A 16,002-nucleotide genomic window follows, 5' to 3' on the forward strand; every position below is an offset into this window, starting at 1 on the left:
GAGGCGGCTGGCTGGCTCTGGGAGCAGGCTGAGGGTAGGACGCACAGACCAGAGAAAGCGTCAAGGCAGCCTGGGAACATTTTATTCAAATAAAACGCCCAGAGTAGCTCCTGTCTCTCCTTTTCTCCTAATGATAAATAAGGTAAAATAGAGATGCTTGTTTCCCTAGAAGGAATCACAAAGTCTCCCAAGGCAAGGGCTGGTTTTCTGCACCATCCCGTCCTCATTCCACCCCGTGTCTGGTCTAACCCAGGTCCTGTCTCACAGGCTGCCTTTGGGTCTTGCCTGGAGTTGGACTGGGGAGACTCGGATGGCAGCATCATGCCCCCCATTCTTTCCTGGCCCCTCATACAAACCTATCACATTAGGAAAGAAAAAGTTGTAATTGAGACAAAACAACAACTACAACACACACACACACACACACACACAAACACACACACAAAACCCAAAAGTACACAACTGGAAACAATTTTGCAAAGGTTTGTCCACTGGGAAGCAGAAAAGCAACACCCCCCACCTCCTTGGATTCCATCATGTGGGAAGGAACTTCCCACTGTCCCAAAAGGTGCTGTCACCTCAGGTGTTGGCAGGGGGCGGAAGGCAGGAGGCTCTGCTCTACAGAGGGGCCCTGCAATTTCAGATGCACCCCATTCAAATGCTCCTAGTCAGGCCACCTGATTCCCATGGTGACCCACGCTTGGGTGGATGGGGAACAGCAGCCCTCAGCTGGCCTCATTCCTGAACCCTTAGCACCTGCATAAGAACATCAGCCCCTCACGTGTTCTCCCTGGTTCTCACGTGTGCGTCTCCCGCCCTTACACTCCTTGAAGGCAGGGTGGCTGCTTAATCTTCCCTGCTTTTGGCCGCATGTTTGCTCATACCCCAGCAACGTGCAAGGTGCTTGGTAGAACCACATTGACATGAGTCAGGGCTACATTGTGGACACCTGTCAATGTGGAAACGACTGTCAGGAACAAGAAAAAAGAAATAGAATCAGCCTGCAAAGGGGGCTTTGGTCTTAACATCATGCTTTAATTAACTGTCTCCATTGGAGCTGTCCACACACTAAAAGATGTTTTTAAATATCACACGATTAACCTTGGGAATGAAAGAGTCAACTAAACACATTGTTTCCACCTTATCAGGCTCGGGAAATAGGCTCTAGATGTGCTAAGGCCCTTAATGAGGAGAACGGCCATCAGTTAACTAATAGCCGTTGGCCCCTTCCTCGGTGCGGCCACACTGGGAGGACACGGGCACCCGTCCCTCGAGCCAGCCTCATCCCACACCTGCTGGGGAAAGCATTCTCCAGGGCTGCCCAGGGTTTGCATTGCTAAGTGGTACTTTGGGAGAAAAAAAACTACATTCATATATATTTTTCTCTCTCTCCACTCAAAATCTCTGGGCTTTTTCATATGAGAGCCTTTTATTTCCTTAAAACAGCAGCTGCTTTCATTTAGTTTGATGGATTTAATGCATTTAGAGGCAGGAGGAGCAGGTGGAAAGCAGTGGATTTCTCAGGCCTACCTGCTCACACCCTCTGAAGGGTGAAGGTACCGGGCGCGTGTGGCGCATCCCGCACCTGCAGAAAAAAAGCAAATCTTCCCTTCCTTTGTCTTAAGGTTTGGGATTTAACTCATTCTGAGGGTGCTTGTCAAGGAGATTCCCCTTTGTTAAGATTTCTCTGCCTCTTCTCCTCCCTCCCCCCCTCAGTTCTAGCACTTGCCCTTCACTCCCATGTCTCTTCATCTCACCCTGGGAAAGCACAGCCGGGCCGGCGTCCTCACTGCTGCTGTTCTGGTGGGAAGGAACGCGCCTGGGGATCCCCAAAGGCTGAGAACGTATGCCTTTCAAAATCCGTAACCAGAGCTGGCAGGTCTGAGCCCAGAGAGCTCTGGCCCCATCCCGCGGAATCAGGGCTGTGCATAGAGTCCCAGAATGTGTAACTAGGTGGTGGCAATGTGGACAGATTGTGGGTCCTTGTGCAGACCCAGGCTGGAGGGACGCAGGATCTCTGGCCATAGGTAGGGTCATCACAAGGGGTCTTCCCCAGAGAATGGCTGATCATAAACATAGAGCTCAGGGGGGCTGCCTCACTGCCCAGGGCTCTGAGGGGGGACCTCCCCCCGCCCCCCGACTGCTCCAGGTATCTTGTTAGCCCTTTTATCTCTGGGCCATGAATCGCAATGAGTGAGTGCTTGTGGCTGATTCTGGGCCCCGTGCCTCCTGCTCTCACCCTGAGGGCCTCTGGAGTGTCTGTCACCTCCCTTGGGGACCTGTGGCAGTGGACATCCCAGAGACTTGGTCCTGCCTCTGTGCCAGCATCATCCAGCTCCCAGCTGCCCCTAGGCTTTTCGCATATCGCGTGTCCCTGGGCATGTTCTTCCTTCCCCAGAGCACACACCCTGGCCTTCCCCTCCCCTTCTGAGGCCTCATCGCCATCTCTATGCCCTGAAACCTCCCTCCATCATGGTGCGCGGTAAGGACTCCAGAAGGGGCCTCGGTGGGGGTGGGCCCTGTAGTACAGGTTTGTGGAAAGGATGAGTCTGCTTCCACCAGCCCAAAGCTCTGCCACTGGCACTTCCCGGGAGCATCCCTCCCTGGGTGGCGGCTTCTCTCCTGAGGGAACTGCTGACACCTGCCCCCAACCAGAGGGCGCAGTGTGATTGGGCGTGGTCTGAATCCACTGCTGGGTGCTTGCAGGAGGCAGGCTGTCTCCTGGGGAATGGGAGTGCCCCTCAGTGCCTGTGGTTTTCCTTAGGGGGCGAGGAGCTGGCTCTATAGGACCTTGGTCACCTCCATAGCCTGCCTTCAGCAGACAGCCCTAGCTGCAGCCTGGGCTACTGCTGAATGTACCGTCTTCCTCCTCTGAGGGATCTCCCCTCCTAAAAACCCCCTCTAGGACACTGCCAGCTCTGCCTGGGACCCTCACACCCTGTGACCCAGGGCTGAGTCTTGCTAGGTCTCTAGCAGTGTGCAGAAAACTTGGAGAAGGGCAGGGGAGGAGGCTTCCCCAACCCACCTCCCAGGCAGTCACTGAACAAATCCAGGGAGTTAATAGGAGCCACACAAAGCCCTTGATTTGCTCCAGAGATCAAGGGTCAGCCTGAATAACTCATTAATTAACCAAGCAAGGCTTCCTGCTATTGACAAGGTCTGGGAGCTCGGCCTGGGAGCAGACCTCATATCCTGCAGCCAGAAGACCATGCCCAGCTCCCCCTCCCCTTCTTTTCTCCTATGAGGCATGCACTGACCTGGGAGAAGCCAGGTGTCTCAGACCACCTCCTCTCAACTTTCCCAGGAGGATCTGGCCTAGAAGGATGGTGTAACCTTGACCTTTTGCTTTCAAGTCTGACCTACCCATTATCTTCTTGCTCCACCACTGCCCCCCCCAACCCACAACTGGCATAACATCTGATGCTGTAAGGATCCAGGCATGTGCTGGCTCCCACATACCTTCCGATGCTGCTCTTGGATGTCTGTCACCAGGGAGAGGACATGACAAGCTGATTCACACTGAGGTGGCAGGATGAGGGTGTTAGGAGAGTGGGTGAGTGCGTGGTGATATCATTTTAACAAGGGTCATGCTTTGACTTGAGTAGGGTAAGTTCTAATGGTGGGATTTTAGGCATCAGAGATAAGCTAGGCGGTAGGATTATTTTGGTCAAGAGTCCTTCCCAGTGACCACTAAGGTCATGGAGTAGGGGTGGCCACCTTCCGTGCCCATGGCTAGGGCTGCTCTGTCCTACGCAGCTTTTCCTCCCATTAGTGTCCAGTTTCTTTCCCGAGTATGAACGTCTAAACACCTGCTTTGGCTTGCCTCCATACCCATCCCTGGCACCACCTCTGAGTTTTCAAAGTACATGCTGGAACTCCCACCTCCTGGAGGTGTTCTTTGCCCTAGGATGCGCCACTAGAGTAGACTTCTTCATGGAAGAAACTGGCCATCCCATCTAAGTGTTGCTGAAGAGAGAACCTGTTATCGCTCATGGGCCTACGTGAAAAGAGTGCTGCATGGCTAGGAACGGATAGAGCTCTCTTGGCATGGATAGGACTGCCTTGAGCTTGTCATTTCTGGAGACTAAGACATGGAAGACCTTGATGTAGTTTGCAGCACCTCTGGTATTACTTGCCCAGTTCACTCCTGTCAATTGACATTTGCAGAGCCTAATGCTGCTTACAGGGTCAGCTGTTTCTGGAAGGTTTCATCACTGGCTTTAGAGCCTGTTGCTGTTTGCAGAGTCTGTTATTAGCAGAACCTGGCACAGCACGCAGAACTCTTCACTAGCTACAAAGCTTACTTCCAACTGTAAAGTTTCTTGGGGTTTACAGGTCCTGGTATCGCTTGCAAAGCTCGTTAAAGTTTGCAGAACCAATAACAGTTTGTGGAGGCTGTTGTTTGCAGAGTCGATCCTTGTTTGCAGAGTTTTTTCACTAGCTTTAGAACCAGGTACTGTTTGTTGAATCTATTGTCTTTAGCAGATGCTGGCTTTGTAGGCTGAGCTCATCAGTACCCGCAAAGCTTGTTGTTGCAGAAGTTGGCTCTGCTTGTTGAATCTTCAGTACTTGCAAAGTTCCTCGTGGCCAGAGTACCTGGGCTGTTGGCAAGTCTGACATTGCTTGCAGGGTTTATCACTGATGATAGAGTCCTTGGACACTTTCTGATTCTACTGGATTATCTGCCTTGTGGTGAGTTTTTAAGGATGTGTGTCCCTATCACCGGGTTTTGAAGTGTTTTCTTACAAGTATGGGTTTGGGATTCTCTCCAAGATGGCTGCCGAGTTCAGTCGTCACATTGTTCGCTCTGGTGCCTGCATGTCCCCATAATGCTGGCTCAATGCTGAGACTCAGTTTCCTCTCTAAAGCCAAGATGCTCTAAGTTCTTGTCTTCCCAGCACTAATAGTCCACATTGCCAACCTTCCTCTCCCATTGTCTTTGCTCAGCGTTCTTGAACTTCCAGTCAGGAACCTGGGTTCTCTTCACCTTTGGCTCAGTATGATCTTAGCTCCTTTGGACAACTTGCTGTCCTTAGGTTTCCATATTCACGGACACAGAATTCATGGACATGATGTCCTGGCAGGGGAGGAAAGAGAACTAGACAGGAGTGGGGTATTTGTGTCACAAGTGAGCCCTAATCTCTGCCCTTGGGAGCCACAGAGCCTTGGCCTCAGAGCCTGAAAAGACTCATGACTATCTGCGTCAGCTCTGCCCTGTGGGCCTTTGTGGCCCATGAGGATGGGTGTGGGTCTTGGCATTTGTTGTGCAAGGCCATCCTTGGCTACACCTGGCACACCCTGGTTAATCCAGGTCACCTTTGGATATATTTGGTTCTTAACTCCACACCAATTTAGGAACACTGTGCTGGGCTTTGAGTGTGTGTGTGTACCCAGTCTTCTAAATACACATGACCTTAAAAGACAGGGTTTGAATGGCATGATTCCAGGTACTTCTTACAAAATCCTAGCAGTTCAATTCTAAATGGAAAAGCAGTATTGGCGAACAGGGATAGAGAAGAAGGAATCACCCCAGATATCACTGGTGCTCCTTTAGGCATTTTCTTAAGTATCACTACCACCCATGTCTTGCCATGTCTTAACACAACTGGGTCTGTGTAGAGATCTTAACCCAAAAGGTTCTGCTCTCAATAAGCCTGTGCTATGAGAACTCAAGGCAGAAGGTGATCACTAAACTTCAAATAACTCAAGACACATTTAAAATGGAACATGCTCCCCTCCACAGCCCAATTAGGAATTCCGCTTCCACTGAGCTCAGGGATCCTGAATTGTCCTCATTTCTGCCCCAGGAAGCCCAGGGGTATCCCAGCTGCAGACCTGGTCTGGACTGTCCTAAGTTTTTCTGCCTTCAGGCCTTGGGATGGCCTGGGGTTCAGCATAAGGGAGTGAGTGTATGGAGGAGGCTTGAGGCACAATCTTCCCTTCCTTAAGACCATTTTCTATTCTTTGTTCTTAAAAGAAATTGAGCTCTAGATGCCTTTCACTGTTGGCTTTGTCCACAGGGCCCGAGGCAAGCGCTGCTGCTCGGGAGATAACTCAGAGTGCTAATGGCATACAGATGCATGCTAATTCATGTGCACACACACAAATTAGGCTGCAATTATCACAGGAACTATTTGCTAATGCTGGTTACCATTTGAACCATTATTCAGCATTGGTTACCACAGCCGGCTGGTCAATATGGATCAGCATGAGGCTTGTCTCTCAGGCAGGTCTTGGAAACTAACAGAAGCTTAAGTCAGCATCAAGTAACAGCCATGTGTTTCTTCAGCATGGGTGGTGGGTATCCTAAGGTTGGCTGTGGGGATGGAATAACCCTGACGGAAAATGACATTGAGATCCCATTTGGCGGGGGCGGGGGGGCGGGGACCAACCCAGCAACAAATGCCATAGAATACAACACATTCTATGTATGGAAGACCAAGAGTGTCCTAAGGTACAAGCATTCCATTCAACATCTCCTCCTTGGCTCCCTACTCTGCGCCTGTGAGCATGGGACCCACGGATGGAGATGTAGGCTGGGTTCGTCAGTGGCTTGTAGGACAAGTGCTGCCCCACAGGAGTGGCCAGTTAACCCACAGCCATGGAGGCGGACTTACTCTTCAGTCCTGGAGGAGTTTACTGAGACCCGTGGATGAGTCAGAGGTAGAGGTTCAAGGATGGGTGGGTTTTAGTGTAGGTGAGAAGAGCAGTATCTCCAGCAGCCAGAACCACTCTGTCAAGCCATGTTATTGTGCATCAGAGTGGTCCCTGCATCTCAGTAGTGGCTTCTACTTGAGAGGGGCTGCCCTTACCACCTCCTCTCCACAGCTCTTCTAAGGAAGGTTTCAATGTGTGCCTTTTGCAGGAAAGGAGACAGAAGCCCAGAGCACTTAGGTGATAGGCTTCGAAGCTGCACAGTTGGTCCGGCTTGGCTGGAATTTGAACCCAGGTATGTCTGACTGTGGGTGAGGACACTCAGGACAAAGCAGAACTGGGGGTAACTGCGAGGGGGCAGTGACAATGTTACTGATGAAAGGGCTCCTGGGAGGACCAAATTCATTCCACCAGAGAAGGAAATGTGGCCAGGGAACAGTAAGTCACACGATGTTTGGTCCAAGGAGAGTGGACGGCAGATCAGACAGGTGATGAGTTACAGGCTACCATGAACACTTGATTCCCTGAAGCTCCCCCTCACCCTAGCTCCCATCCTAGCCGAAGTGGGAGCTGCTCTGTGTGTTACCCCTGTACCCCTTTGGCTAACTCTTTCCCAGAAAGGTTTCTCTGGTATTGCCTAGAGATTTTAGGCAGGAAAAAGAAGAAATGAGCGTTGCTGATCTCTTTGGGGTGTCCTGCATCCCTTTTGGCAGAAACCCGGGGTTCCCACTGCTGGTCCTGGGGCCATGCCTCCTCTCCCACCCTCCTCTGTGCTCCCTTGGAGGCCTTCCTGCCTGGCTGGCCATCCTCACGCCCTGCAGGCATCATCTGCCTGCTCTGCTAATCCCTCCCCTGTGGACTTGCCGAGATCTCTGAGCTGCCAGCCTGGCGGGCTCCTGGCCACCAGAGATTGGAGTCGACAGCAAGGCTGTCAGTGTCCTGGAGCCAATGCTGTGGCAGGCGCTGATGTCCCCTCTTCTCTGTTGAGGTGGGAGCTGGGGCTCCGAGGTTGGCTGGGAAAGGGGAGTTGATGGCTGGGAGATGCTTGCCAGGCCCCTTAAAGGGAAGGGAAAAAGGCAACGTGCACAAATAGATGGCCCGATGTGACTGATCTTGGACAGTGGGGGGTGCACATTATGCTGGAGGGCTTCACGGAACCCAGCCTGCACTCTGGGGACAAGTCCAGAAGACCCAACCCTTGTCCTTAGGGAACTCCTTATCCAGGAGGCACCATGAATGCACAGAGGACCCTAGGGGGCATCCTCGATGAATACAGGGTCCATGTGAGACTCAGTGGTTCCCACAGGACCGGTCACATAATCTGCGGGTGCAAACTGAAAGAGCAGAGCTCCCTGTTCAAAAATTAAGAATTTCAAGATGGTGACAGCATAGCATTAAACCAAGTGCTAGGCCTTTTGAGCACAGGGCCTTGTGTGACTGAGCTGCACAGGCCCATGAAGCCAGCCTGGCTACAGCACCAAGCCCTGCCTGCCCTGTTCCCTCCTGGCCCTCGGATACCAGCCCCCAAGGACTACAGTGGGGTCACCCACTGGGGCTTGGATCCTTCCGTGGAGAGAGCTTCTCAGGGCAATGATCTCTCCCACTTCCGATACACCTCTCCAGAACAGCCTTGCCCAGCACTCCCTGGGAGATCAGGGAGTGTCCCAGCTCCTGCCCTGCACAGCGCCCATGCCCACTGAGCATTCCTGCCAACCTGGAACTTCTTTACCTTTGTGGGCCATTTTGCACTCTGCCCCCATGCCAACTGACTGTGACATTTTACAGTCAGATTCCTACCTCCCTCCTGGCCAGGCCGTCCACGGCCTATAATGAGGTCTCCCCTGGTTGATGTTAACAGAGCCTCCTGGCCCATCCCCCATGCCAGCAACCCCCCGGGCCCTCAGGTCCGTCCTCCTGAACCCTGGGTTACCCTCCCCGATAGGCCCCCCAGCCCCGTGGCATATTTACAGAAATGCCACTCAGCAGAACAACCCAAATCAAATGAACGTTAACGGGAAAGCTGCTAGCTTCCAAATTAGCGGTGCATAATTAGTTTCATGCATAAACCTCTCGAAAGCACCGGGCAGGCGCAGGCTGGTGAGAGAGACAATTAGTTTTTTCGAGGATGAAAAGGAAGAGCAGGGAAGGGAAGGAGTGGGGGAAATCAGGGAGGGGGCGGTGGGAGAGGGATGTGGGTTGAGTGAAATACAGATTGCATTTGTACAGCCCGGCCCCACACACACTGCCTGAGTGCAGGGCTGTGCCGGTGCCTCCGGGCCTCTAGCTCCAGACGCTAACAGACCGCCCCACCTCAGTGTCTAGCCCCGCTCACCCCGCCCCCACCCCAGACACTCAGGGGGACCTTTACGGGGGGCCCTGGCTGGGGCTGCTGCACGAAGAGTCGCTGACTGCATTGGGCCCTTGGGGCAGATGTCCGAGCTTTGCCCATGTCTGCCTCACAACTCAGGACTCTGCCTGGCATGTTCTGGGTATGGAGGTGCGTTTTGCAGATGGGCTGGCTGAGAATCACCACCCCTTGTGAATTTCAGAGCTCCTGGCACTCCTGGTCTCAGTAGCCCCATAAGAGGAGGTGTCTTAACAGATGGGGAGTATCAAAGGCCCTGTCTGCAGCTTGCCCTGGCTGGTTAACATGGAGCCAGAGCTTATAGTGTGATCTCAGGCTTCAAAACCCAGCTCACTCAGCCCGCTCTATACCCGCGACCTGCCCAGAGGAGGACCCTGGTCTAATACACTCTAAGGTAGCCATGCGCACTTCCCAAGTGCTTCGGGACAGAGGCAAACCCCATCCCCTAGGACCTCTGCAGCCACTCAGCTGTACTCTCTCTGACCCCATACCACAGAGGACCTGTCTTTGCCTTGGAGGATTAAAAACCATGCCCTGTCCTCAGCCATAGCTCCATAGCTCCTGCCCAGACCCAGGTCTCCACCTTCTCCCTCTGCTACCCCCACCTCCCACAGCCTCCACAGGCCCAACAAGGATGGCCATCTCACACTGACTCAATTTTATCTCTGAGGTGAAAAATGGCTTGGGAGGGGGGGCCGGCATGATGATGAGTTGGGAGGGGCTGCACTGTGGGTGTTTACTTTTGTCCCTCATGTGAGAGTTGAGTATGAGTTTACCCTGGGAAGGATGGCAACACCAACCTCAGGCCCTTGATCAGCCTATGAAAGGTTTAGAGGCATAGGGTGGGACAGTGGGGTCCTAGTCAAGGCTGCTTCTCCCTGTGGTCCCCAGACGGCCTCTCAACTTCCATGGGCCTCGCCTCGTTTCTTCATCTTTCAGCTGGAGATGATAATACCTGCCCCTCACTTCCTCAAGGTTTTGTGAGGATCGATGGCAGCAAAGACTTAAAGGTTTTCTGTCAATGCAGGCGCTGACACTCATCAGTGTTATGACTGAATCACATGGAAGCTAATGCTCACCTTGCTGGTAAACCCGGCCGAGAACTTGGGATGGCTGGTGTCTCAGATGGGGTGCGGCTGGGTCTCCAGGCCCAGCCGCGAGGAGGTGCCGTAGTCTGCTCGAGGGCAGCTCTTTATATGGAGGTGTGCGGTCATCATTGCTTATTATATATTATTTATTTATTCTGAATTTATAATTGCATGATTGCCAGAGGATCTTAGTGCCATAGGGATAGAAATGTGCTGCCTGGTCCTCAATAAAGAATGCTTTTCCTGCCATAAATAAACAGAATATCCAATCAACTACCCATCAAATTGCCTGGCCCTGGCACAAACAGAACACTGCTAATGAGACACAACACGCATTAGCTTAATGCTCTACCAGGGGAAGCGAGCTGGCCTCTGAGTGCCAGCCTGGGCCATGGTGGGGGTCCGGGAAGGCAGGGCTCCTCCTGCCAGCACCCGGATGCCAACAGGTGCCCTTGACTGGTGGTGCTCATCTCAGTGGGGTCACTGCTGCCGATCCACTTCACCTTAGGCTTCTTGGAGGGGAAAGGTATGAGCTCCCTTTTCCGAGGACAAGCAAGACATGAGGGATGGTTCATTCGGATGAGAGGCACAACATGGGCACAGCAGCGGGAGGAAGGATGAGACCGTGGGCAGCAGAGATGGGTACCCAGGGGCTAGGGCAGACGCTGAGGCTAGGAAAGGCAGCGGGACACTGATCGTCAAGGACTGGGGTTAGAATCTGGCTTTGTTTGGTAGCACCAGGGAGTCACAGATGTCTTGAGGTTCTGGGGGAGGTCCTTGTAAAGAGTTGAAGGCCACTGAAGACCTCCTTTAACAAGGTTCCTTCCCCAGCTCTCCTCGGCCATCCCCCTTCCCAGTCTAGTGGGGGCCGGGCTTCAGGGGGGCCTAACACACCTCACTCTTGCTCTGTCTGCTCTTAATCACTGTCAGCTGCTTAAAGCCAAGTCTGAGATGGCCGTCCTCCCCAGCAGAGCTGAGCTCCCTGAAGGTAAGATGAATGTCTGCAGGCCACAGAGCTGGGATGTTCTGGAGGAAGTGGAAGAGGAGGAAGAAGGAATAAACACCCGTCACATTAATAAGAGTTTGGGTGAAGTGAGGGGCTGAAGCCAGGAGTCTCCAGATGGTGTTTAGTGAAATGACAGTTTGATGCTTAAGAGAAAAATGGATCTGTGGTATGCTGGAAGCTTCGAGCTTCGTGGTGGGGGCGGGGGCGGAGTGAGGGGTGTGGGCACATGGAGCTTGGTGTGAGGCCCGTACTCACACAGGCCTGACCAGAGCCCATTCTAGGTTCCAGCAGAGAGGGCAAAATTCTTCCAGAATGTCCACTGGGGAGCCCCGCAAAGTGGCTCTGGGCCCACGGAGGTGCACACCCACACACGTTCGGCAACCTGTCCCGGCACCATTACTGGGTCCACAGGATGTGACCTTCAGGGCGTGGTCAGGGGGAGCGACTGACTGAGAGGTCGCATTCGACTCCAGCAGCTGAGGGGGGGCGCCGGAACACAGGAGGGGCATCTTTTCCAGCTGTCAGACTGAGGAAGGCTGCCTGGAAGAGGTGCTGTCTAGGTTGAGTTTGGAACGCTGACCAGGGACTGGACTGGCAAAGAGCTTGAGATGTCGGAGAATGCCAGGCAAGGGGAAGCAAGGAAGCACAGCGGGGGTGTGAGGCTGCACAGAAGGGGCAGTCAGGCACGCCGGGCCGTCCCTGGGTCCTAGTGTCACGTGGGAGTGGGGAGAGAAGCTGGGCTCACAGCAGGGATGGGTGGAGGAGGGCCCCCCGGATGTCACCTGGGGGTGTGGACAGTCAGTGTCGGGGGTTCGCCAGGAGGGTAGGTGTGTGAATCTCCCCTGAGCCCATCCCCTGTCCACAGCCTGTGTCATCAGGGGTATCAGAAAGTGTCTACCTGACTTGACTGCTACGGTGTCTGAAATTCTACCCCGTCCTTTGGGCTAAACAGAGCATGCTTTCAGCACTTATCCTTGATCCTGCAGGCACTTTCTCTGCTCTCCCCAGGGGGGCAGAGGTCTGGAGCCAGGAGGCCTTGTGGGGCCCCGGGGGAGCAGTGGGGCCAGCTGGCTTGGGGCCGCTCTTCCGAAGCATTGGGGTAGCTCCACTGGCGGGAACTTAGGATACAGCCAGAAGGGCGGCAGCTTTGTTTGGCAGCACTGGGGAGCCGCGGTGCTCTGGGAGGGTCAGTCTGGCAGAGCTGAAGCTGCTGTGGCCCAGGCTACAGATGAGAGTGCAGAGAGGATGGTGTTTGTGGAGGCGGTGGGGGGCTGGCCAGGAAGGGGAGCGGGAGACAAAGGAGAGAGCCAGGCAAGGAGAGTCAAAGAGTTCCAGGCTTCTGAATACATTCTGTTTCGATTTCCCCCCAAGTCACACAGCTGCCAGGGTTCAGACAGATGCTGTGATTAGCATTTTAATGCATTTCAGAGGACCTTGTCCGAACTGCTCTGGAAATCAGAAATCAAGAGTTTATCTTCAGCTGTCCCTTTAGAGCTACATTCTCTTTCAATTCCAGAGGAGCCTGAGGAAGAACGTGCGTGTGGGGCCATGTATGTGTGTGTGCCCACGTGTGGGTGTGCCATGCATGCCTCTATGTGCACATGTCTTCCTGTGTGGGCATGTGTACATATGCACACATATATGCCATGGAACCCTGATGTGTGTGCGTGTGTGTTTAATATTAAGTGTGTGCACACAGCTGCATCTGGTGTGCACATGTACATTTTGCACGTGTGTGCTTATTTTACACGTGCCTTTGTAAGTGCGACTTCATCCAGGATCATTCATGTGGAAGAGAGAGAGCCTGATGCTGGTTGAAAACAGGTCAGCGCTGAGTGACTCAGGCTGTCAGGACGTCTGGGCCTCAGGTAACGGGAAATGCATTTCAAGTGCGGGGCGGCTGCCTGGCTTGATGCCAAAGCCGTGTTTCCAAACAATGCCGGCTAGCAGGATTTTCAGGATTTTTGAACAATGTGAAATTTCTGGAGTTAGAGTTCCACGCCCCCTGGACAGTGCGGCACCCTGGGCCCAAACTCTGAGAGGTTCCTGGAGCACCCGAGCGGGGGCTGGGGCAGCTCCTCGTGGGTCAGGGCAGAGGGTGGGATTGGGAAGCCAGGAGACCCTCATGCAGGACACCTCCTGTGTGGGGGGGAGCCACTCCCTACGTCCGCTCTACCTGCCTCCCACGGTTCTCCTGCCACCCCAATCAGGCCACGGGCCACATCTGTCAAGGCTGTCCCGCTTCTGACCGAATATCGCTAGCCATTCAACTAGCTTCAAAAGGAAGGATTTCCTTCTCCTTCCCTTGTCACCCTCCCTGGACACATTTCCCCTGGGAGTTGTGGCTCTCAGCCCAAACACAGAGTTCTGGGATAATATTTCCAGCTTAGAGAAAGTGGGTCCATAACTGGCCTGCCTTAGGGGAGGGAGGCTGCGCCAGCTTTAAGGACCTGGGTGACGCTGCTGGCTGCAGGTCTTTAACCCCGGTCGGACCTGCTCCCCCGGTGTCATGCTGCAGGGGACCTCCTCACAGTCTCCGGGGGTGCCCTGGGGTTGCCCTGGACTCAACCTGGATGCACAGACTGTGGCATGGTTTGGGGGGCGGGATGGGGAAGCAGCAGACTGTTGTTCCTTGTGAATGTGTTTAATGTAAATATTAATACACCCTCTATTTATCTTTGGCTGTTAATAAATTCATGCATTATTAGAAAATCCCTCATACCAGCAGACCCGCTGTGCTAGATCAGCCCGTTTTAAGAGATTTCCTGTTGGCAGGACTCAAAGCCCACACCTGCAGCCGGCCCAGGCACGAGGATTTAACTGAACGCCACAGATAATTAGATAAGTTAACCTCACAAATTAAAACAAGCACATCGTATTAGCTCAGTTTATCCTAAAAGAAAATATTAGGTTCCCCCAGATAAATCATTCAATAAGAATAGAGGAAGATGGCACACACTGTCTCCCCAGAACCTAAGGGCGGGAGAAGGGAGGGCTCAAGCAGCAGCCAGATAGGGCGGTTGCTTCCATGGACTGGGTGGTGACGGATCAGGTCCTTGCCCCGTGATCTCACAGGGGCTGGAGGTGTTTGAGCAGCCCTAGGCAGGGTGCGGGCTGAAGCACACGAAGCCACGCAAAGCTGCACAGGGTCTGAGAGGAATGAGGGGTGTCGGAGCATCCAGCCTGCTCTGCCACCTCCTAATACAGGATGAGCCCCAGGGACGCCCTGTGAGTGTGTTAGAGAATGGGGTTCAACCCTCCAAGGGAGGCTTTGCAGAGCGGCTAGGACCCGCTGCGAAGTTTCTCCCATCTGCGAGATGCTCACCACTTAAGGGGTTGGTTGAAGTCTGTAAATTTCGAACCCAGCAAGTGAGAAGAGAAGGTAATTTGGATGTACGGGAAAGTCAGACTTGGTAAAAATATACCGTGCAAAAAATTATGATCAGCAAATAAGCAGTGTAGACAACAGTACTGTCCGTTGGAATACGTTGCCTACTTAATGGAGACAGCATTTGCAAGTGGCTCACTACTTCTGTCACACCACCACTGTGCTGATTACACATGCTTTGTATCTGTTCATTAAAGCAGCTTGGCAGGACATTAACTTGGATGCGCTGTTGAATTGTCTACTCAAAAATAATAAAACTGCACCGAGCATCCCCCATAAAATGGATGCTAATGGAAGTGGGGGTCCTCCCCAGCTCTTCTGATCTAGGTTTCTCAGTCAAAAAGCCTCTTTGAGAGAAAGGCCATGTTTGCAAATGAGAAAGGACCCTAACGTGCATCCTGGCAGAGCTGTGCCCAGTGTCTGTGCACCTTTGCAGGCTGTGCTCTCTTTGGGCTTCTGTGTCTCCCTTGCAAAATTGGGGGTGCAGAGCATGTGTTGCTAAGGCTCTGTCCCACTAATTTCTGAGGTTCTCTGGCCCTTGGGGGCAGGGGGAGACATAATGACAGAGAAGAGTCTCATTTGTGGATCAAACTCTAGCCGAAGAGAAAGAATCAAGGTTTCCTGACATCACTGGACAGAGAGTGGGGGTTGTCCAGGGTTCCGGCCTGAAGGGGCACTGAAATCACCCAGGGGAGCATCGGTGACCTGAGTTCCCAGGCCACACCCTGTCTTCATGCCTCTGAGCGTGTATGAGAGAGAGAGAAGGAGACAGAGAGATTGAGATATTGAACATCTACCTTTCTTTGTGTGTGTTACATATCTGAGTGTCTTAGGGCAGGGACCGTGGACGTGACCTGTATCTTTCTGGGCGTGTTAGGAACCAGGCCGCACAGCAGGAGGTGAGCTTGAATATAATGCACGTGAATCATCCCAAACCATCCCCCACCCCTTTCCCAGTCTGGGGAAAAATTTCCCTCCATGAAACTGGTCCCTGGTGCCAAAGAGGTTGGGGACCACTGTCTTAAAGTGTCTCTGATGTGTAGTCGGGTGGTTTAGGAATTTCTCCAGCATCCTCCTCCAGATGGGAATAGTCCTCCCAGTAGTTGAGGGGAGGGGGATGCCAAGTCCCCCTCAGCAGCTGCAGGGGCCCAGAGCGAGTCATTTTCCCCCGACCCCTCCACCAGCAGCCTTCTCAGGAGCGAGGAGCCGCTGCCAGCCCGTGCCCCAGCTCTGTCCACAGAGGCTGTTCAGTGAAGGGAGATTTCAGGAGGCTCCCCACTCTCTGCAGCTCCCATTCCTGATGGCTGGCACAGGCTGTCCCCCCTCCACCCAAATCCTGCCCCTCCTTCCAAGAGCGGTGCCCCCAGCATCTACCATGATACGCTCATGGAAGCACTCAGTGAACCTCACTGCCTTGTTGCTCCCAGACTACTCAGGCCTCTCAATTTCAGTCCAAAGTCTCAACGCATTTTCCTCTGTGCTTGGCATGTACATGTTCTCT

The 16,002-nt window shown here is 53.3% G+C and overlaps 1 protein-coding gene across 20 annotated transcripts in view; it reads right to left on the bottom strand.

The window, feature by feature from the left end:
- CELF4 (CUGBP Elav-like family member 4) overlaps nucleotides 1-16,002 on the bottom strand; it is a 295,212-nt gene that overhangs the window by 189,807 nt on the left and 89,403 nt on the right. The gene's annotated exons all lie outside the window — the stretch shown is intronic.

Source organism: Pteronotus mesoamericanus, unplaced genomic scaffold (genome assembly GCF_021234165.1).
Source record: "Pteronotus mesoamericanus isolate MK-2021 breed Mesoamerican mustached bat unplaced genomic scaffold, CSHL_Meso_final contig_74, whole genome shotgun sequence".
NCBI lineage: Eukaryota > Metazoa > Chordata > Mammalia > Chiroptera > Mormoopidae > Pteronotus > Pteronotus mesoamericanus.